Raw genomic sequence first — 24,181 nt, forward strand, 5'->3', positions numbered from 1 at the left:
AACTCGGGTCAAAGTGAACGCGTAAGGCGGTAATCTCCTGGAGACGCAGGCTGTACCTGAGCGCAGACGCTAAGGCGGCGTGCCGGCCGTGTGACGTCGGATCCTTCCGCTCGGACTCGTCCCGAGCTCGCGAGGGCTCACCAGTCAGGCAGCCACCCGCGGCGAGCGTAGAATGCAAATGGGGCGGGGGTCTGGGCCCGCCATGCAAATGAACGGCAGCGGCAGCGGCAGGGCCACGGGCGCGGCTCCAGAGATCCGCCGCGCGGCGCGACGTATCTGCTCGCGTAAAATCTGAAATTCAGGAGTCGCGAGGAGGCGGAGGCGGCCGGATTCGCCGGCAGTTTTTTTCCCCGCCGAGTACCGCAGCTTCCGAGCACAATTTGGAGAGGCGCACGCGGATACGCGCTGCCGCTACGTTACTCCGTCTCGGATCACTTCCATCCCCGACAGAGTCTCTCTACCGGAGTACTATCGAGGACTGTCCTCTGCGAATCACCTGCCTCTTATTTCCATAAAAATCTTACAGTCTCCGGCGGAACAAACTTAACAGTAACGATATTTTCCGTGAAACTGCAGTAGTAGCGCCACTTGAGATATCTGGTCACAGTTCTAATCGGAGGCCTATTCGAATCCAGTCCACGTATCTGAAGAAATTCGTCGATCTGGTGGTCCGCCTTTCCAATAACTATATCTGTTTCGGCGAATCTTTGCTGGGTTGTTAGTATACTGCACTAATGGAAAATGAGATGCAGCAGTCGTAGCTGCACTTTTATAATTAAACTGTGTCTTTCTCTTATATTTAGACAGCCACATCTTGCCAACCGACGTAGATTTTTGTTGACTCGGGCGACGACTGATCCGGTAAATGTTTTTTTACTGTCTTTCGAACAATGTTGCTGATATTGTGGCAACGTAAAATTTTTTGACAAACATTAATTTAAAAAAAGTGTGTGAAATCTTATGGGACTTAACTACTAAGGTCATCAGTCCCTAAGCTTACACACTACTTAACCTATATTATCCTAAGGACAAACACACACACACCCATGCCTGAGGGAGAACTTGAACCTCCGCCGGGACCAGCCGCACAGTCCATGACTGCAGCGCCTGAGACCGCTCGGCTATTCCCGCGCGGCTCATTAAATTCATGTATTTGTCTATCTTCTTACAAAATTTGAACCGATTCGCACAAGTTTGCAACATAGAAGCGGCGCGCGTAAAACAATTCAGAAAAACGATTTTTTTTTTTTACTTTAAGTCCGAACGAAGCTACATTTTTGAATGCGATTTTTCGACTTTAACGTAAGAATGCATTTTTTTTTTATTTATTTGCCTCACTTCAGACCGTTTCCGTGCATTCAGTTCAAGTAAAAACGAATTTTACGTGCTACATTTAAGTCGAGTTTACACTATCGTATCTCGACAACGGATAAATATTAATGAGTAAAAAAATCGTTTTATCTATTTGTTTAAAATCTGGAAGTGGCACACTTCAAAAACTTCCCCGAAAAAAGTGTTTTTTGGACGCAACATCCAAAGGATCCAAGATTTTTCCAAACGATTAGAACCTATCCTACAGCGATGTCCGATACATCGGTGGACCAAACTTGAAGCACCTGCCTCGCTCAAGACTAGAGTTACTTAAGGGTGAATGTTTTTGACGTACAATCCGAACGAAGGTGATTGTTCTTGCAAGCAAAATCCGAACGGTGCACATACGAATGGTACCGTTAGCTGAGCATTAATTTCAGCCCAATTGAAATCTGTTACAAAAGAAATTAATCGCTTCGCTCAATTTCCATTGGCGCTAGATCCAGTTCGTCTTTCAAATCTTGGTTAATGTAATGTAACACAGCTACAAGCTACAGTACGACAGATGTTCGAATGGCTTCACAAGTCGCCCCTGGCCCGGACTAAACCAAAAACTTTTTACCCTATGTTCGTAGCTCAGATAGGAACGGAACTCTCCAACCGCGATACTGCGCGTGGCCTTTTCATACAGAACGGGAAATCAGATCACAAAATACAATTGAGGAAGCTAAAATGCAACATTTAAGATTGATGTATGATATATACTTCGTTAGCTAAAAGATTTTAGAAAAAAAAGTTGACTACTTTTCAGTAAAATGTATGTAATAAACAAAAATGGTGTGAACACCGTTAAACTATGGAAGGCTGTTGATTACCAAATAAAGGCGTGAATAATATTCTAAAAAAAAAAAAAGAGATACTGGAAGACTAGAAAAAATGGATACCGGAACGGGTTTTGCCGCAGGCTATACCTCTACGAGAAGAAGGCAAAGGGGATAGAAGATGACATGGAACACGTCAACGAAACAGTGGCAACACCGACTGCAAAGGGAAGAAGCGAGCGACCGCGCCGCAAACTCCAACCCCTCTCTCTCCTCCGGCTGCAGCTCCGTCCGCCCTGTGTAAGCAGTCGACATAATTTCCTTCCGGCCAGCCCTCCGCTGTTTAATTAATCCGCACTCAAAAGCAAACGCAATAGCGGATGCATTTATTCATTATTCTGGCGCGGCTTGGGTAAACGCAGGCCGGCTCTTAAGTGTCCGCCGGGGCTAATTCGCTGCCAGCAGACAGCCATTTGCATTTGGCTGGCTCTTTGCCGGCGCGTCGCGGTCTGCAGGGGGAAAATTCAGCAGCGTCGACTACGTCACTCCCCATCACTCTCTAACAGGCTGGCCTGGAAACTGTTTACGTGGCAGAGTCTGGCGTACTGGTGTGAGATAATACGTGGGAGAGCTTGGGGAAGGTCATAGCGAACGGAAATAGCAGACTGCCCCCACCAGGGCCTTCTGGGGATGTAACTCATTTCTCCCACTATCCCGAGCTTTAAGGAGTGAAGTTGTGCGTATCAAGTTAGCAAAGCAACGACAAGATCTCTACAATTATAAACGATCTCTTCAGGCTATTACGCAATAAGTGAGAATCGATTTCCTGCGGAACGGTACCACATTACTACGGGGAGCTGGTGCGACAACAGGAATCGATTTAAACCTTCGAGTTCTACTACGCCAGTGGAAGTCAACCAGGTTCCTCTAGTGGGCGTTCCAGCTTTCACGGTGGGCGGCAGGCTTTAGGGATTTTAGAAACATTTTGATTAGCTTTTAATAAAATTTTGAAATAAAATACTTATATAATATGCTTTAACTTGTATCTCTGCTTTATGAATTTCATAAAGTAAAGTTACTACCCTACTTTATGAATCACCATTCCTGCGGTACCATTCTCTGCTAACAGAGACAGAAAAATGGGCGGTAGGTAGAAAGGCTTGCTACCCCTGTATCGCGCGGTTGGCACTCCGAAGCAGCACATAAATAACACATTTCTACTGTATGATGTGCACACTTTTCAGCAAAAAGAAATGTCATTATCAACTGATAACGATAAGGAGACAAATAACTGTCGACTTTCACGGTTTTTAAGGTTATTCAAAATGAATCGGGACGTCCACACACTTGTCTTTCCAGGTTTCTGCTCCTTGAGTGACGTTTGTTTGTCCACATCAAATGCTAAACAAGACTCTTCTGCTTGTAATTTCTACTTGAAACTCTTCCCGTGTGGTTCGTTTGCTACAGTATTGTATTTTATGTTAACCGGGGACCTAGAAACGACGGAGTGGCTCCGTCCCCGCAGCAGCCGCAGTGGTCCACAACCCCACGACGACTACCGCAGTCCACTTCACCCCTCCGCCGCCCCACACCGAACCCAGGGTTATTTTGCGGTTTGGCCCCCGGTAGACCCCCCAGGAAACGTCTCACACCAGACGAGTGTAACCCCTATGTTTGCGTGGGATAGTAATGGCGGTTTACGCGTACGTGGAGAACTTGTTTGCGCAGCAATCGCCGACATCGTGTAACTGAGGCGGAATAAGGGGAACCAGTCTGCATTCATCGAGGCAGATGGAAAACCGCCTAAAAACCACCCACAGACTGGCCGGCTCACCGGACCTCGACACGAAGTCCGCCGGGCGGATTCGTGCAGGGGACCAGGCGCTCCTTCCCGCCCGGAAAGCCGTGCATTAGACCGCCAATCGGGCGGTCACTGCTACAGTACACTCCATACAATCTCCGTGGCATTTCAAACAGATCGGATCTCCTCGTCCCATCAACGGCGGTAACTAAATGACTACCATCGAAGTAAAATCTCAAGGTCAATGCTAACGCTCTATTGTCCGTACATGACATCCATATTAAGCGTTAATTCTTCGTTTTATAACTCCCTGTTTCACCAAAACACGTATATCTATACCAGTACATACAGTTATTGCACCATGCAACTCTGTTGAAAATGAATTGTGCCTCGTGAGCCAACCCCTCCCATCTCTGTAAAACACTAACGCCCTGTCCTGCATCCTTATGCATCCTGCTCTCTTATGGGGACACAGGTCAGTACGACAATGAATTACATAGATACCATAATGGTACAGAAGACAGTGGTGATCGTACCAATGTTATCTTCCATTACGCGGTATCCTTATTACTTCGACCTACACGGCGTCTATTGCTAACGAAACGGCAGTCAGCCGTTGACTTGGTTTTAAGCAAACTAAATAACGAATTGGATGTTTACTAATGAAATCAATAGGAATGAAGGGATATCTATTCAGACTCTACTAATATGAAATGTGTCACTTGTGTTATCTCTGTGTATTAACTTATAACGGCCATCCGGAGTGGCCGAGCGGTTCTTGGCGCTACAATCTGGAACCGCGCGACCGCTACGGTCGCAGATTCGAATCCAGCCTCGGGCATGGATGTTTGTGATGTCCTTACGTTAGTTAGGTTTAAGTAGTTCTAAGTTATAGGGGACTGATGACCTCAGAAGTTAAGTCCCATAGTGCTCAGAGCCCTTTGAACCATTTAACTTATAACTCAAGGAAACTACACTGATAAGCTATCGATAAAGCATCAACTTTCATAATTTTAATCCACCAGTGCGCAGAAACTAAAAGAGTTATGACAATAAAATGGGCCGGCCGCGGTGGTCTAGCGGTTCTAGGCGCGCAGTCCGGAACCGCGCGGCTGCTACGGTCGCAGGTTCGAATCCTGCCTCGGGCATGGATGTGTGTGATGTCCTTAGGTTAGTTAGGTTTAAGTAGTTCTAAGTTCTAGGGGACTGATGACCTCAGATGTTAAGTCCCATAGTGCTCAGAGCCATTTGAACCATTGAACAATAAAATGTAAGCACTCTTATTTTAAATAGTTGTAAAAGTAAACAAGGGCAACTTTAGGAAAACCTGATAACACTGTCTTGGGCACCTCATTCATTTAGCATGAAATGACGCAAGTTCCTAACAAAATTAAATTAGTAGCTGGAAATTACCCCAACTGGAACCATTACGGCTTATTCCGGGTCTGTCTAAGGCTGCAGTCACAGTGCCACCGACATCGGTGGATTCCGCCGTCGGCCGATCTTTTCAAATCAGTACTCTACTAAGTGCGCGATCACAATGCAGCCGATTTCATCGCCAGAACGTACATACTTCGGACGACAATCTGTGTAATTCACAAAATCAGTTTGTTTTCTTCGGTAGATTCTACCGACGTTCTTACACAAGAAATTAAGGAATGTGAGAAACTGATAAATTTGGTCTTAGAAAGGAGGAGTTTGTGGCATCCTGATGAAGGAAAATATCATAATCGCGATATATCTCTGAATCTATGAAGTGAAATCGCAGCTTTATTGAAAATCTCAAGTAGGCACTATCTTTATAGAAAATGTTTGGCGTAATTTATAAGCTCAAAAAAATTTTGTTCACGTAGGAAGAATGCTTCTCAGTGTCACTGCGAATCATCTCGCGTATGAAATAGAACGTTTCTCTCTTGATCTGATATATTCGTGAAACTTGTCTGGTTATTCCAATAAGTGAGGAAGGAGTTTCAGTACCCGTCACGTCCTTATCGAGACATATTAATATACATAGTTAGCGTAATTTTAATAGCAAAAGCCGCAATACAGCATTCGCTTCCAAGCAGACAGGGGGCGTGGCATCCATCTGGCCGAAGGAGGGTGAAATGAATTCTGTACTGCTTGACAGAATACACTGTAACCCAAGCCTGAGCAAGTTTTGCACGCCTGGAGAGTGCGAATGTAGCCGAGTTCGCCCAGCGCTCCCGCTTCCCCCACCACTGCGCTGTTCTGAGTAGGCGTGTGATTGAACTGCTATATGCAGAAGACTGCACACGCTGGAAACTTAGGAAGACGTGGTTACAACACAGTGCGACTACGTCTATGACGCGAGTATTGCAGCACACTTTTATTAGAGCTGGCAGGGGTGGCTGAGCGGTTCTAGGCGCTACCGTCTGGAACCGCGCGACCGCTACAGTCGCAGGTTCGAATCCTGCCTCGGGCATGGATGAGTGTGATGTCCTCAGGTTGGTTAGGTTTAAGTAGTTCTAAGTTCTAGGGGACTAACGACCTCAGAAGTTAAGTCCCATAGTGCTGACAGCCATTTTTTATTAGCAGTGTTTATATTCAACTTTTTATTTTTCTGCCACAGCAATAACTTTTATTATTTCACTAAACAAGTACATTAGATTGTGCTAATACGGTGAGTAGAACTACAGAAAGCTTTACATACAGTCATTAAAAATAAAAGAAGTCTCTAAATTTATACACATTTCGATATTAGAATATGTAGTATATCTATGGTTCATGATAGTATAAAGCATGGAGCTACACAGATTAAAAGTGTTAAACGTTAACTCTGGTGGGACTTTATCAGGCTAACAACAGAAAAAAAGTTCGCGCACATGCGTTGAAGGATGAAGTTGATATTAATGAGGTATATTCGTAGCCAAAAGCGAGTACGGTCTGACAAATAAATCGAAATCAGTCTGCAGTCGTGCAGTGTCTTGGAATCTCTTGAAGAACTCGTGGAAATATATCAATTACTGAAACGCAGTCAATCATATCTGGTCCACAAGTTACTATCTTGAATTACGAGAAATGTTCCACATTATAAATCTGAAGTTGATTATTCCAAAGGATTACTTTCTGTTTGGTAGCATCAATCTTTTCCTCAATATCTGTTACTAAATGATTTCCTCCTTGAAATTAAAACACTTAACGTACTCTAATAATTGGTGATGTCGATCATAAAAGATTTTATAAGCACTCTGTTTTTTCCCTAATGTCCGCCTTTAGTTCAGTCAGCATTTACTGCCGTTCGTCAGTGAGGAACAGCATCATATTGACTTTGTGGCGCCGGTCGTGGTGTCCGAGCGGTCCTAGACGCTTCAGTCCGGAACCGCGCGCCTCCTACGGTCGCAGGTTCGAATCCTGCCTCGGGCATGGATGTGTGTGATGTCCTTAGGTTATTTAGGTTTAAGTAGTTTCTAAGTCTAGGGGACTGATGACCTCAGATTTTGAGTCCCATAGTGCTTAGAGCCATTTGAACCATTTTTGGACTTTGCGGCTGGCGTTGTATTGACGTTCCAATAGAGCTTTTCTATCGCATAAGAGTGGGATGACATATTAAGGACTTTAGGTGTTCTTTGTACGATACGAAACGTAAGGTAAATCCCATTCGGCATTGAATGATGTGCTGCACTTTACTTTTTTTTGGACAAGTGCGTAGACGCCATAGCGTCCCTAAAGAACAACGTGAATCAAAATTAGCCCAAGTATATTCTCGGCAGACAGCTCGGCGTCTGATAAGAGGACTCTTTTGTTCTACGGCGTCTGGCTGCAGCCTTCATCTTTTCCCTGTCCCTCCTCGCCACACAGCCCCACTCTCCGCTGCGCTCGGAGAGCTAGGCAGGATAGCTGTTTGGCCAGGCCTGTTCTAGCCTCGGCTAAACTAAGCTAACCTCGCGGAAGTTACCAAAACCTGAGGAAGGAAATCGGACGCTCTGTGACCAAGCTGTCGGCAGATGTTATCGGGCTATCTCTGGCAGTTACCTCTGGCGGTGCCACTGAACACAAGCTAATACTCTTTGAAGATGCTGCTTCGTCGTCATAGCGCTGCGAAAAATGACAAGTGTATACGAGTCAGACGTGCGCAGCGGAAATAAGCAGGAGCACTGCGCCCGATGTCCAACGCCAGCTGCTGCCCACTCCACCTCGTGGCTGCCAGTATACCACATGGTGGCTACGAGCGAGCCCGGAAGGCTGAAGCAACCAGACTTAATAAATAAGCGGAAGAAATACCATTTATCGGACAAGGGAGATTCACAACTCCACCAAGTATAATTTCTCCGTCTGAAATTGGAATTGCTATTACTGTGCAACAGAGACTGCGCCGATCGCTTAATCGAAACGACCAGGGAACACATTATCTTGGCTTATAAAGTGGAGGAAACGATACGGCGGAAGAGCAACGAGTTTATCCAGGTCGTCAGAAACTGCGAGCGAACCGGGTTATCTGTCTTCCGTGCGAGATCACAGCGAATCTGCGAGAATATCTGGGCTAACTAGGAAACTGGCAATCTCGTCCCTTATGGCGGGCCGCGACATCATTTCACGGCGGAGTGGCCCGCGAGATAGCGCGCGCCCTAATGCGAAGACAAAACGCTGGGCCGCATTAGGATTACGATCAGCCGGCGGGCCGTCGCAGCGTCCAGGAGGCGGGCGGGGCGCGACGTCATCACGGGGATGTGGGGGCGCCGCGGCTGCGTGCGCATGTCTCCTCGCACGGCTTCTTTCTGGTTCATGCACCAACGCTGCAGTAAACCACTGGAAACGAAATCAGACATTTCCTACATTTATTCTTCCTCTACATCTACATCTAAACTCCACAAGAGACCGCAGCGTGTACTTAGTGGAGGGTACTTCTGGTAACAATATTACCTCTAATCCCCGTGTAAACACTTCCTTCGTGCACCTGGGTGCTCATTCTGTGGTTATTGTGTCCACTAAAGTTGGTTTCCGGCATCGTGGGGAAGCATCCCCTCTACAGCCTTACGATAATTGGCCAGTTTCCCCCATTTCTCCTAAATATTAGGAACCATGCGACTTTCCATGACACCAGGTGTTCCAAAACACTTACAGGAAAGAAAATTCGGAAGTTCTCGCAGAAAGCGGTCCCTAGTGCTGTTAGTGGGAGCAAAAAATGGCTAACTAAATATGTGCACTCGGCTACTGGAGGTGCTTCGCTGGAAGTGCCAAACCAGAGACGATCAAGATCTTGCTCATGTGCAGAAGTCTCGCTCGTGTGCGGAGTTTTGTCGCCTCGCTGCATGCTTCCTCCACTATCACGCCACGCTATCTGAGCGGTAAGAGGAGGAAACTGCGAACGCGCCGCATCTAGACGACAATGAAACCGTACAAGCAGCACCGAATGTCTTGCAAGCGGCTTAGTTTCATAACAACATAGATCACAAACAAACAAAAAATTCGGTATTACTATGTTATATTTTGGTGCGCCGAAGACACAATAAAATCTTTACCTGGTACAAACTGCCGGCGTACGGACAGACACAGACAATTTTGCAGATTTTTACCACATGGATTTCCACATAGTCATGACTCAATTAGTTTCATATTTGAAAAAAAAAGAAAAAAAAAACACTTCCACGCACATATGTTGATCGAAACTTTGTATCACCTATGCAACCTCATTACGGACACGTAGAAAGCAACGTTCAACTCCTGGGCAGTTTTACCGCAAAGGAATTTGTCTTTTAAACGGGAACTACATTGCAGATCGATGGGTTCCATCTGCGCATGTAGAGGGGCGCTTTCAAATGAAACGGAAAACAGTCTCGAAAACAGCTTGCAAACAAATCCAAGCTTGGCAGTCTCAAAGTGTTTGCAAAACTATTCCTGTAGTTCTTCCAACGCCTCAATGAATTCTTCCAAATTCGTTTTTTCTTTAATCCAAGTGAGCACAGGGAAATGAATTTTTTCCCACAATATGTCCCTTCCAGAATGCAGTTTTCGTTTTAAATGCGTCCCCACAATATTCGAAATAAGTTGAGTAACGTCTTACTGTCTGTAGTGAGCCGTCGTTCCACTTAAAGTGACTCCTGCATTATGGATGTTCTATTTACCGTTCCTGCTTTTTCTTTTTCGACTAGAAACTCACAAATATCGGATGTTAAATAGAAAAATCGCTTCACGCATGTCCATTGACTTAACCAAGGTTCTTTTAGTAATATACAATATAACTTCTCCATACTCTTCGTTCAGTTCCATCAAAAACGGTTGAAATTTACGTTGTAATAATGTGTACCATCAATTTCATCACGTACTCCAGGCCTACTAATTTGCTTCTTGACGTACAGCACAACTGCATACCGTACAAATCGTCTGTCGATTGATGTAATTTTTTGCTCTTTTATCGTCAAGTCAATCATTAAATTTTTTCTGCATGGTGTCGACACCACGATTCAGCAAAACAGAAAAAGTCGGGCTGACCGGAAAATTCCGCATAAAATGCGGAAAGAAGCAATGTTGCAACTCAATGCTAAGCAAAATGTCCCAGTGTCCGGAGTAGTTCCGATAAGAACCGAGCAAAGCCGAGATGTTCCGAATGTAGGGCCGCACGCAAGCAGCACATCGTGCATGCGCGAAGTTCTCCACGCCGCCGGCGACCCTGCGCTAAATGAGAAATAATTTTGTAGAGCTCGCGAAATCATAACGTCGAGCCCCCAACAAGCTGGAAGTGGTCTTCTGGCAGCGCATTTCTGAAGTCGGGAGACATAGCGATCCACCGCGAATCAAGTTATTTCTTGTAGTACCCGAAAGAAACAGAGTGCGATTCCGCGTGCGGGAGTGGATTTCTGATTGATTCTCTTTTCCAGTTTCCAGACGAGTGTTCCCGTTTAGTGAATGTACGCACATTCAGTTGACATAGACCTCAAATTAGGCTGTGAAGCCAAACAGGTAGCTGGATGATGCAGTCTAGTGAACGGGACGTACTTGGAGAAGTTTTACTGAAGCCAACAAATTATATTTGTTTCAGGAAATTGAATTCTGTTGTTTTTGTAGACTGCTTCTTCTCCACTGACTTTAAATTATCCCGTTCTGTTTCAGCCAAGATTATCGCCCTAAATAGAGGGGGGTATAAAATAATAACGGAGAACGTATCCCAGTCTTCTTGAGGGTAGCTAGATAGCTGAATGTCTGTGAGGTAGTGTGAAGTTTAACCCATACCGAGGCTCGCAGCCCTTATTTAACTGATTTCATACGTCTAGTAATGCACGGATTTAATAAAGCTCCGGCAGTGAACGCTTCCGAGTATATCTGCGAAGCAATACGTTGCGTATTTCGTTACGCGCGCCGCACATGGCTTAGACTGTGAACTACGTCCGCAGCCGCGAGTCGTGTTTCGCTCGGAAGCCGAGGGCGGAAGGCAAGAACGTTCCACTTTCTTGTTCCGTTCGCGATGGTGCGCGGGAAGAAGCACTCTCGCTAAGACTCCGCATCAACTCGAATTTCTCTCATTTTCTCGCCGTGGTCATTTCGCGAGAAGTACGTTGGCGGAAGTAATATGTCGGTCGACCTTTCTTGCAGTGTACCTTAGCAGAATTCTTTTTTTTTTTTTTCGTTTCTCGTTTAGGTCTTTCACTGCCTGTTACGGATTCCACATTTTCCTCGGACTTCAAGAATCTCGTTTCCCGTTTAATTTGTATTTCTTTATTTTCACAGGTAATCTTTCACCACCCACTCTTTGTAGATGCTATGTACATTTCCTCTTATTTTCTGCTAGCTTTTCTTTTACGGCGCATATGGTAAGTTTATTTCTGTTTCAACATTTCTGGTCCAGTCTGTTCTATTACATCCCTTGACATTATATTCTCGTAATTTCAGCGGTAAACTTATCCGTAAAACACACCTCCCTTGTAGTGTCCGCCACTGGGATTTGAAGAGCAATTTCCGTAAGACTATCGCTTACTAAGAGAAACCGAGACGAAACGCGCGACTGTTCGATGGATCTTGATTATCCCTTCTCTTAATGCAATTACTAGCTGCATCAGACACCTCTTCTCTTAATCCTTCCCACAAGAAGTTGCACAATGGCAATCAATAGTCAAGAATCAATAAAAACGAGTATTCTGTTAGTGCATGAATTACATTTCCCTCTAATTCTTCCAAAGAATTCCGCCTGGCGTCTGCTTCTCCTACGCTCTGGTCGGTTACTCCTATGTGGTGTATAACGAGCATTGCACTCGCACTTCTAGCACGCTTTCGAGACGTCGTAAGTAAAGTCAGATTACATACGTCATACATTAGACGGAAACAAACGACGCGTACATTTCACGGTACAAGATTTTTAAAGTGTCCACTAAATTGGCTGTATAGTTAGAAACAGGAGATGGCCTCTAACGCTTTCTTGAGAACCCAAGACGTAACTTCGGTTCTAATTTGCAATAACAATATTTTCTGAATCCTTGCTGATAAAATGTAAATTCCTATGGCGTGGTCGGCTGGCAACATATCCTACTCCTGTTGAAGAGCACCAAGGGGTCACCGAAATTAACATGCCCATATAACGGACGGATCATCAACAGTCACATACCATCACTTCATGAGACGCAGCGGAGAGGTTCGATTTTTATCAAGGACATTGGAGTAAAGAACGGTGATCAGGGACTTTACGCCACCACTCCTCCTACCCTTTGCCGTAAAATCGAACAAAAAGCAGTGAACATCATGTGGCCTAGCCGGCGGTTACCCATCCAGGCATGTCGTTGCTTAAATTCGGTGATCTGATGAGAACCGATGTATTCAACGAAGCACGGCCGTTAGCATCTTGCTGGTTGTATGTTAGTACATCGTTTTGTTCGAAGTCTTTCATAATGTCGGATCACACACGAAATATACAATGAAATTTTCGCAAACCACAAAACCATATGCTGATGGCGTGGGATCACAGTATATATTTTGTAATGTAACTACCAAATTATGTCAATGGTGCAGGTTTATAGTTATATTATCTCTCTTGCGAATAGTGAATTGGTACTAAAGATCTCTTGAAAGAAACAATGTGCCCACATTGTCAAGAAATGAAGAGAACTGCACAAAACATACAGTATCCAGTCACATTAACGTGACCGCTATTAAAAAAAAACTGGATAATCACCTTTTGCAGCACGGATCGCTGCCAGACGCGCAGGGTGACGCTCAATGAGTTTCTGGAAGGTACCGACAGCGATATGGAGCCAAGCCGACTTCATTCTCGTTACCAGCTGCGCTAGGTTTCTCGGTTCAGGGTCCACAGCGGGAACAGCTCGAGCGAGCTGGTCCCAAAGATTCTCGATTGTGTTTAAATACGGAGAGTAAACTCATGCTGGTACTCTTAGAAGAGCGTACGTACCAACGCTGGTGTTCTTAGAACCGCGCCGCACGGGGTAGCCGCGCAGTCTACCTGTCTTGTCACAGTTAGCACGGCTCCTCCCGTCGGAGGTTTGAGTCCTCCCTCGGGTATGAGTATGTGTGTTGACCTTAGGGTAACTTAGTTTAAGTTAGCTTAATTACTGTGTAAGCGTAGGGACCGATGACTTCAGCAGTTTGGCCCCATAGAACCTTACCACAAATTTCCAAATTTTCTTAGAACCGAGTACGTGCATTATGAGCTGTGTGACACGTCGCACTGTATCGCTGGTAGATGGCATCGCACTGTATCGCTGGTAGATGGCATCGTGTCGAGGAATAACAGACTGCTTGTAGGTGTGGACACAGTCTCCAAGGATAGATGCATACATGTGTTGATCCATGATGCCTTCCAAAATGACGAGATCATCCAGTGAATCACGAAAACATTCCGGAGACCATAACGTTTGGCTCCTTCACGCTGCATCCTGTTGGCGATTGTTGCAGGGTATTTGATTTCAGTCCGTTGGAACACAAAACGCGATTCATTTGAAAAGACCACCCGTCGTCACTCAGTGAACGTCCAGTTGCAGTATTGGTGTGCAAATTCCAGCGTTCGCCGTGGATAAACAGCGGTCAGCACGGGTCAGCGATCCAGACGCCTGCTGCGGAGGCCCACACTCATCGTTCGCTGAACGGTCGTTCAGGAGACAGTGCTGGAAGCCGCTTAGTTCATGTGGGCGCTTAGTTGCCCAACAATTGCACGTCTATTCACCTGTGGATAACTCCTTAGCCGCCGTTCACTCCTGTCATCTGTCGCCCGTGGTGCCTCACAGTTACTCTGGCACCACTTTTCGACAGTGAAATTTTACCGTGCATGGTATACTTTAACCACGAAGGCACGCGAATAGTATTCAAATTTAACGAATTATAATGCTACAATACTTGGGTCGAAAGCCAATGATCACGCCCCTTTGGACATCAGATGAATCCCTCCGTTTCTGCATTACGACAACTACCGCGTCCCCCCGACACACTTTATATATCCTGCACTGCTAGTGCTGCCATCTGCAGTTTATTTGTAGTTACTGCATGTTGACGTCGAACGTAGGCTGTGGTCACATTAATATGAATGGGAAATGATGCTGATGCTGCTCGGGAGAATGAGAACCAGTTGAGAAATAGACGAGAATATTTGGTGCCGCACACGGTTTGCTCAGGCAGGCACCGGTCGATAGCTTGACAGGGCCCGGGGGGGGGGGGGGGGGGGGACTCAGGTCTGGGAGGGGACGGGGCGCGCTCATCAGAGCAGCGCGCGGTCGGGCAGCGCCGAGTCGGCAAGACGCGGCCGAGAAATCCGGCTAACGAGCGTCCGATGGCCGGCGCAATCCTCGCAGATTGTGGTAGCCTAATCCCGAGCCGCGCAGTGCCGCAGATCGATGAGGCAGCGGCGTATGAGGCGCCACTCGCCCGCTCGGCCGACACCTTAATTGCTTTGTAATTGGCCGCCCCGCCAGGCACGTGGTGCGCCGCGTGTCGGCGCAGCCGCCGCGCTTACGGTCGGATTCCGCAGCCCGCTCTACAGTAGGCGCTCCGGGAGGTGTCCGCTGTCGTGGGCGGCAACGGGAGAGGGGAGGGGGTGGACGGGGTGCCGAGGGGCGCGCTGAAGCTCGGGACACGCTAGATTCACCTCGGTAACACTCCTCTATGACGTCACTATGATGTCTACGTGCCGCTTCGACCGTTGGGGATGTCTGTCGGCTTTCGTGATCGTATAGAATTCTGGGAAGTGGGAGAAGCCGTATTTGACAGGTTTTAAACTACAAAGTATGTCCTATGAATATGTATTACTTCAAATATTGAGGATCTCATGATTTGTTGTAATTAAAAACAGGGTGTTCGGAAATTCCTGGTATAAGCTTCTAGGACGTGTAGAGGACTGAGCAGACAGTTTCCGTGCTACAATCATCTGAAAACATATTTGCTAGGTGGGTATCCAACAGGGGGGGTCCATATTTCGGATTGGCTGACGTCAGTTGACCTGGATCGAGCCTCATTCATGTTTCCGTGTTTGCTACAGCAACATGGTTGAGTACAAATTCGCAGAATACACCGTCGTGATCCTTCTGCGTGGGTAAGTTCACGGTAATGGAAGGGCCTGTATCAAGATGGTTATCTACAACGTATGACTCCATTGCATACCCTTTTCGCCACAATTACACAAAGGTTTCGCCAACGGCATACCTTCACCGTCAGCAGTCGTGATTGTGTTGCTCTTGGGAGGCGCAAAACACCCAATGTGGAAGATGCCGTACTACATAATACCGAAGAGAACCCGCGAACGAATACACGATCAATTTCTTTGGTTATTAGTGAGTGGAACTGTAGACAAGTGATGTACTGGATGACGCCTAAAAATTACTTGTAGAGGTGGTCGCGTTACCAACATGTTATCAAGTGATTGTACCACGGAAACGATGTGTTTCCGGACATGGGTTTCTATTCAAAATATTCTGTGGTTGCTCCTCTCTACAGGTCCCAGAAGTTTGTAACGGGAATTTCCGAACAGCCTGTATAAGATAAAAATATAACAGCAGATGAAGTCTTCAGTGTATCTGAAGAAAAAGCGAGCCCATCGTTGCCGATATTCAGAGTAGCGTAACATATAGAATGTTGGGTTACGAAGAAAAGCATAGCTAGTGTATTGGTACGCGGCCTGCTTCAATCAATATTTTTATCCCTTCCCTTTTCTAAATGATTTTGGGACATTATTAGAACAATAAGGGATGAATATCGATTTTGTGTTTTCCTTGTGCCGTTGGTAACAGATGAAAATGATTCGGCAGCAGAGATTTCTTTGCAAGTGTGTACCTAATGGCTACCAAAGAAAGCAAGAACGAAGAAATAATAAAGTAAAAGGTACGTCATAGCCACGAAAGCTAAACGTACTGTGTTTCGTCGCAGCCGATGAGATGTAACACGCTGCTGCAGGGAGCCTCCCGCCCTAATGGATTATGGAGATTATTGCATTCTCATCTGGCAGTGTCGAAAACATAGAGACGTTTGATCTGCCACAGGATGAGGATATCGGTGGGACCAGCACAGGGCATATCACGGGTAGGCGGAGGCCGCTGCTATCGGCGACTGCGCTGGACGAGACCCTTGGCGTCGAACGCTCTATGAAGTCTGCCGCTGTGTACGTCAGAGCAGATCACTCCGCCAGATGAAGCTGTTCGGAACGCGGCATACTATCCTGCTGTTGACGACCTCCTTTTGAACTTGGATTTTGTATTATATTTGGTACTGTCACGAAAGTTAACTTCAGCACATTTTTACGATTCTGCAACATAGTAATGAAAGCGAAGAATGTGTATTTGGTAAATGTATTAATTTTTAAAGCGTACGAATCGATTTCTCGTACTGTGTGTTTCAATGTTTCGTGGTTCTCCGAACAACGTGGTCCAGCGAAGCCCATCCGGCGCAAATCACAGCCTGTATCTGTATGTGTAGGAAAAATAAAAACACCGTACACAGAAGTTCAGGTCCAAAGATTGAAAGTTTGGCTCGTAGTGTCTGTATAGTCGAGGTGCACCGCCTACATATTTAAGTGGCACTATACACACACACAAAAAAAACTTTATGTGAAATCTTAATTGGCGCACAGCGTTGAATGGGGTAACTCAGCAGCCGTCAGTTACGACAGACCTCCGTTAGAGCGAAATGAGTATTGATATTTACTAGATGGCTATCCTCCCTATTACCGGTTCAGAAGAACACCCGTGCAAGGAGTACAATGTTATCGTGACTGCACAGATGGCCTAACAGTCCAAGAAGAACTGTATCCAGAATATGCCATTCTTTAAACAGAACAAGGACTGATAATAATTGTTAAACAGCGCTTTTTTTCATTCGTGGAAAATAGGGCCCTCATATAGTAATTTCCACAAGGCACATCAGATCTTCCATGCAACTGTTTCGACCCGGGGCTACTAAATTAATGTATCTTGGAATAAGAGCGTATTAGTTCCTTTCATGGTTACGTCATCTAACGTGACTGTGACTGTGCGGATGCGTTGTGTGTTAAAGAAATAAATTCCTATCTTAGGGCATAAAAAATTTAATTATTGTAATGTCCACTTAGGTCTTCTGCATCTCTTTTATCTGCCATCGTCAGCCCACTAAGACATTATAACCACTAACTTTTTCCCAGACGCATTTGTTACGTGGCATGAGCTGGAGAGTCATTTCCACTGCAACATTATTACTGAGACGCAGACTCGACTTCTCGAAGACTCCAGGAATTCAGGTGCAAAAAAACTGTCAGCGTGAGGCACCCTTGAGTGCCTCCAGTTTTCAGGAAATGAGTCGGTGAAGGGTAATCTATAGCCCCTCTCTCCCTCCCACACCCCTCAACACCATTTCTCTCTCTCTCTCTCTCTCATGCACAGACACAAAAGACAAGAACGCATTGTCGACGGAGATGGAGTGCAGATACACTGCCTTAACTTGCCGTACTAAAAGCAGAACAGAGTCTTCCTGAGGTGCAAACTCCATACCATTTTACGATGCAAACTTTGTTAAGAGGGGTTGAAAGGAGTGCTGAATGCATGCCCAGAACGTTTCCTCGGGATACGCATACCCTGACGTCTCGGCAGCGTCGGTAAACAAAATTCCGGTCGCACCGCGTTGCCCGTGAGACGGAAAGAAACGCCTGCTCCCCCGGCTTCTCCTTCAATAACGGCAAAACTTACTTCTGCGGCGGCAGGGGAGTTTACAAGTAGCTTTATTGCTGCCGTAAAGTCGAGCGGCCTCCGAGCACGCTGCAGTCGAGGCCGAAAAGCAAATCGGCCAGATAATAACAGTAAAAGGGAGAGACGGGACGGACGAGAAAAGAAAGGAGGGCGGAGCAAATTTTGACAGCAAAAAGGCGGGACGGGGGGCGGCGCCACCGCTGGTGTCTGCCGACGAGCGGGTGGCGGCAGGCCGCGCTAAGCGCTGCAGATTATGCCCGCGCCGGAAGTCCGTGGGCGGTGGGCGGTGTGCAGTCGCTCGTAAACGCCTTTACGAGTTCCTTAGCACCCGCGTTAAAACATGCGCTGCCCGCAGTCGTAAATCCGCCCGTGTCTTTGGTGCGTCTGCTACTCTGGCAATGTGGCTCCCCTGTGGCGAACTGTTAAGAGGGCGAAACCGGCCCGAGCGGAAGCGCTCCTGCGTTGCACTTAGATACAACGGTTTCGCTACAGTATAGACATGCGAGTGACTCCGTCAGGAGCAACCAGAATGAGAGAACGTAACAGAAGCTTGCTAAATGTGGCGCAACGAAAGAATGCTGAAAATCAGACGGCTAGATTGGTGATCGATTTGAGGAAGGGACCCAACAGCGAGGTCATCGGCCCCATCGGATTGTGGAGAGGAAAATCGGCCGTGCACTTTCATATGAATCATCCCTGGTTTTGCCTGAAGTGATTCATGGAAATACCGGTAAACCTAAATCATGATGGGAGTCAGTGTGCGAGCCATCTTGCTCGGTTAGACGGGTAGAACAAATAACTAATGAGGAGGTACTAAATGGAATTGCTTGGGGGGGGGGGGGGCGGGGAGGGGATGAAATTTATGGTACACCTTAAAGCAAAGAAGGGATCAGTAAACAGAATACCTTGAGAGGATCATGGAATCGTTAATTTGGCAACGGATTGTGTGTGCTGGGGGTGGGGGCACGAGAGAGAGAATTGTACAGGGACACATAAGCCTCGAATACTGAATACGGCGGCAGGGAGTCACGCTTGCACGGCAAGGAGTAGGTGAGACGCTGCATATAACTATCCTTCGCAATAAAGATCACAACAACAACAACAGCAGCTCTCTGTTCACTGTCTTTGTTATTATCCGCATAAAAGTACCGATTTATAAATGATTATAAGAAAATTCAGCGCGACCCAGCCACTATTTTCACTTGGCTTGCTCAAAAACTCTTCTAAGTGTGGATAATTCTAATTTAAAGCTCATAAACAAGAGAAATAAAGCGATATTATCTGACTGCAGGACTACTGCTGGAGCCTCCCATAGTTAAATACTTCGATGAGGTATAAAATGGGACCGACACTAAAAAAAGAAATGCAAATAACGATTTGCTGGAAGTACTTCAGGAAAACCGTGTATACACCTAAAGTGCAATCTACTCTAGAGTACTGCCGCCATGTTTGGGTGTTTTTATCAAGTCAGTTTCAAATACTACTTCCTGCTGGAATCGTATGTTGGAATAGCTAAGATGTACAGCGGAAGTATAATAAATTTTGTTGCAAGGTGACGTTTTCTCACGATTAAATGTTAAGTAAATTCAGAGAACCGGTTTCTAGGCAGATTGTGCAATAACTCTGCTGTCTCTATTAGACAATTTACATTTCAAATAGGGAACAGGCGAGTAAGATAAAGCGAATTTATTGATACTCCCAAGGTGTTGAACGAGATTGTACATGAACGTTACGTTGAACGACAAACGCGCTAGTGTTCAGTCCTCAGACCGTGAAGCTGCTGAAAATGCAAAGATCTTTGCACCGATTGACAGGGTTGAACTTTCTAAAGAAAAATCGTCCACTGATACAACCATGAAGAGCGTGTTAGCAATGAAATAATTCCTAAATTTAAAAAAAGAAATTACAATATAAGAATTCCAAAATCATTATCCAGGCGAAGGATTTCTGAAAGACTGCAGTTTCGATGAACGTCTCTTTCATCTACAAGGATTGACGAGATGAGGATAGTATCAAATTAATTGCATTGGAAAGCTCTGATCAGCCCCCCCCCCCCCCCCCGCCACCTCTAGATTCACTTGCCCCAGCGAGACAGACTACTTAGACCAGGGTTTCCCAAACTGTGTTCCCCGATAGAGAATAAGTGCTCCACGAAAAACTATTAGTAACATAGCATCTGTTTTGACAATACTAAGTACTTTCTAAAAATTTTATTATGATTTCTGTGTTATTAGTCATAGTTTAAAATTGAAGTAATCACTGAATAAAACTAAGTTTTTCTCATTTTAAAAAAAAAAAATATTAACCTTCAAAATCAATAAAGTGTTCCATCAAAATACCAGTATTCTGAAAGTGCTCCGCCGGAGGTAAAGTTCGGGAACCAATGACTTAGTCTAACCTGAAGAGAAACGTTGATTAAATACTGCTGCTACGGTGGTAAATACCTTTATACATAATCGAAGAACATAATTCCTTTTGGTTTCTCATTATACATATGAGGCGCCCTCATATTTTACTTTATCTTACTTCAAACCGGTTTCATCGATGAGTTCAGAAAATCGTGAGACTGAAGGTGAGGAAAGCTAGACACGATTAACAGAACACACAAAATACATATATTGAGCGTAACTCACAAACAATACGGGCCCCTCAGATAGCAAATTTAAGGCAGACATTTCCTCTACCAGCCAAACAACATAGGATGGTTCCACACACACACACACACATATATATATATATATATATATATATATATATATATATATATATATATATATATATCTCATGATTATCGGACAGCTGACTTCCTCGCTAATTCCGCCAGCATGGAAGAAAGAAAGACATCTAGAGTGAGGAAAAGAAATTAGGACAATGCTCAAACCAGAGGATTTCTTTGCATACGTGAAAATTGTTACCTCAAACTGGCTAGGATCATCAAACAACAGGAGAGGAGAACTTTCTCTATTGAGAAACAATCAAGTTCTTCTAGGCGAACTAATGACAGTGCGACTGGTCATACAAAGAAGAGAGTACTCAATCAATGCAAGAACAGTGCAACGAATTTCACGTTGATAATCTATGGCGGTAGCTGAGCATTGTTTTTCCAGTGGTCGGTCATTGGAATGTGACCAGGTGCAGATATGGTGCAGCCGTATTGGAAATCACCGAAGGAGAAAGCAGTGAAACTGATTATCAAATAACATTCTTAAATGGAGCGACGCTTTTGTGCGGGAAAAACGGCGCCAATCTAACGAGAACCGCCACTTCGTAAATCTGCTGCGTGACGCCTGCGGACAGTCGGAGCGGCAACCCGCTGGCCCGCTGACACTTACGGGACTGCATTTCTCTAGCGGATGGGCGCAATACTATCAGCTTTTTGACGCTGAGTCATACATGCTCAAAGCTGCCTTCACTTGAGAAGTACCTTGCAGTTAGGTGTCAGCTCGGTGTTCCTCTTAAAAACAGGTGAAACATATAAGATTTACAGCTGCAATACCACTCCACAGTGTGCTGTACATCCAGGTGCAACAACGAAACCTTAACATTCATATCACATCAATGACGCACGGAAATAGAGGGTGGGGCAAGTAAAAGTGACTCGGAGAACAGGGTAACAAGATTACAACGAAACACAGCAGAGGAAAGGAAATACAGTTGCTGGAATTGACCAACATTCATGTCTGGCATCTGTGGGCGCTGGTCAGCAAGTTGCTAGAGACAGCTCGAAGTTGGACTGCTGGAATTGCTGCAGTCTCATCTGAAATGTTCTGCTGCAGTTCTTGAAGACTATGGGGGTGTTTGCGACACACCTTAGACTCGAGGGCTCGCCATACAAAGGAATCACACACTAACGGATCAGGTGATCTGGGTGGCCGGGTACGGCAGCGACCATACTGACCCCTGCTAACAACTTCGTGAAGGTTGTATTAAATGTGCTCCAAGGTTCTGTCGGCTGTATGGGCAGTTGTTCCATCCTGTTTTCCTCCTCTATTAATGCCGCCACGAATGGTCCGGGGCTCTTTTATTTGCCTGTACCACAAAACTCGTCGCATTACACTGAGGCCACAGAACTCACGGGATAGCGACATGCACATGTAGAAATGGCGGTATCATCGCTGTACACAAGCTATAAAATGGCAGTGCATTGGCGGAGCTGTCATTTGTACTCAGGTAATTCATGTGGAAAGGTTTCCGACGTGACTGTGGCCGCACGACGGGAACTGACAGACTTCGGACACGGAATGGTAGTGGGAGCTAGACGCGTAGGATATCCCATTTCATAAATAGTTAGGGAATTCGGTATTCCGAGATCCACAGGGTGACTAGTGTGCCGAGAATACCAGATTTTAGGCATTACCCCTCATCAAGGCCAGCACAGTGGCCGACGGCCTTTACGTAACGACCGAGAGCAACGGCGTTTGCGTACAGTCGTCATTGCTAACAGACAAGCAATACCCACAGAAATCAATGTGGGACGTACGACGAACGTATCCGTTAGGACAGTGCTGCAGAATTTGGCGTTAACAGACTATGGCAATAGACGACCGACGCGAGTGCCTTTGCTAACAGCACTTCATCGCCTGCAGCGCCTTCCCTGTGCTCGTGACTTTATTGGTAGGGCCATACAGACTTAGAGAAAGCTTTTGACAATGTTGACTGGAATACTCTCTTTCAAATTCTAAAGGTGGCAGGGGTAAAATACAGGGAGCGAAATGCTATTTACAATTTGTACAGAAACCAGACTGCAGTTATAAGAGTTGAGGGGCAGGAAAGGGAAGCAGTGATTGGGAAGGGAGTGAGACAGGGTTGTAGCCTCTCCCCGATGTGCTTCAATCTGCATATTGAGCAAGCAGTAAAGGAAACAAAAGAAAAATTCGGAGTAGGTATTAAAATCCATGGAGAAGAAATAAAAACTTTGAGGTTCACCGATGACATTGTAGTTCTGTCAGAGACAGCAAAGGACTTGGAAGAGCAGTAGAACGGAATGGACAGTGTCTTGAAAGGAGGATATAAGATGAACATCAACAAAAGAAAAACGAGGATAATGGAATGTAGTCGAATTAAGTCGAGTGATGCTGAGGGAATTAGATTAGGAAATGAGACACTTAAAGTAGTAAAGGAGTTTTGCTATTTGGAGAGCAAAATAACTGATGATGGTCGAAGTAGAGAGGATATAAAATGTAGACTGGCAATGGCAAGGAAAGCGTTTCTCAAGAAGAGAAATTTGTTAACATCGAGTACAGATTTAAGTGTCAGGAAGTCGTTTCTGAAAGTATTTGTATGGAGTGTAGCCATGTATGGAAGTGAAACATGGACAATAAATAGTTTGGACAAGAAGAGAATAGAAGCTTTCGAAATGTGGTGCTACAGAAGAATGTTGAATATTAGGTTGGTAGATCACGTAACTAATGAGGAGGTATTGAATAGGATTGGGGAGAAGAGAAGTTTGTGGTACAAGTTGACTAGAAGAAGGGATCGGTTGGTAGGACATGTCCTAAGGGATCAAGGGATCACAAATTTAGCATTGGAGGGCAGCGTGGAGGGTAAAAATCGTAGAGGGAGACCAAGGCATGAATACACTAAGCAGATTCAGAAGGATGTAGGTTGCAGTAGGTACTGCGAGATGAAGCAGCTTGCACAGGATAGATTAGCATGGAGAGCTGCATCAAACCAGTCTCAGGACTGAAGACCACAACAACGACAACCATACGCATGATGACTCTATAATGGCGTAGCCTGTCTGCACATGGGATGGACTAAATCCTCTGGTTATATTCGGCTACTTGGAGACCATCTGCAGCCATTCATAAATTTCATGTTCCCAAACGACGGTCTGAAGAACGTTCTGGATACTTCGAGCGAACGATCTGGCCACCCAGACCGCACGACATGAATCCCATCGAACACCTATGGGACATAACCGAGATGTCAGTTCGTGCACAAAATCCTGCGCTGGCAACACTTTCGCAATGATGGACGACTATATGGGCAGAATGGCTCACTATTTCTGCCGGGGACTTCCAACGATCTTTTGAGTCTATGCACTACGTCGGGAAAAAGGAGGCCCGACACGATGTGAGGAGGTATCCTACGACATTTGTCACCTCAGAGAACTGTGGCTAACCAAGGTACGCTTTCTTCAGAAGAGA

The sequence above is a fragment of the Schistocerca americana genome, chromosome 2 (assembly GCF_021461395.2).
Source record: "Schistocerca americana isolate TAMUIC-IGC-003095 chromosome 2, iqSchAmer2.1, whole genome shotgun sequence".
Lineage (NCBI taxonomy): Eukaryota > Metazoa > Arthropoda > Insecta > Orthoptera > Acrididae > Schistocerca > Schistocerca americana.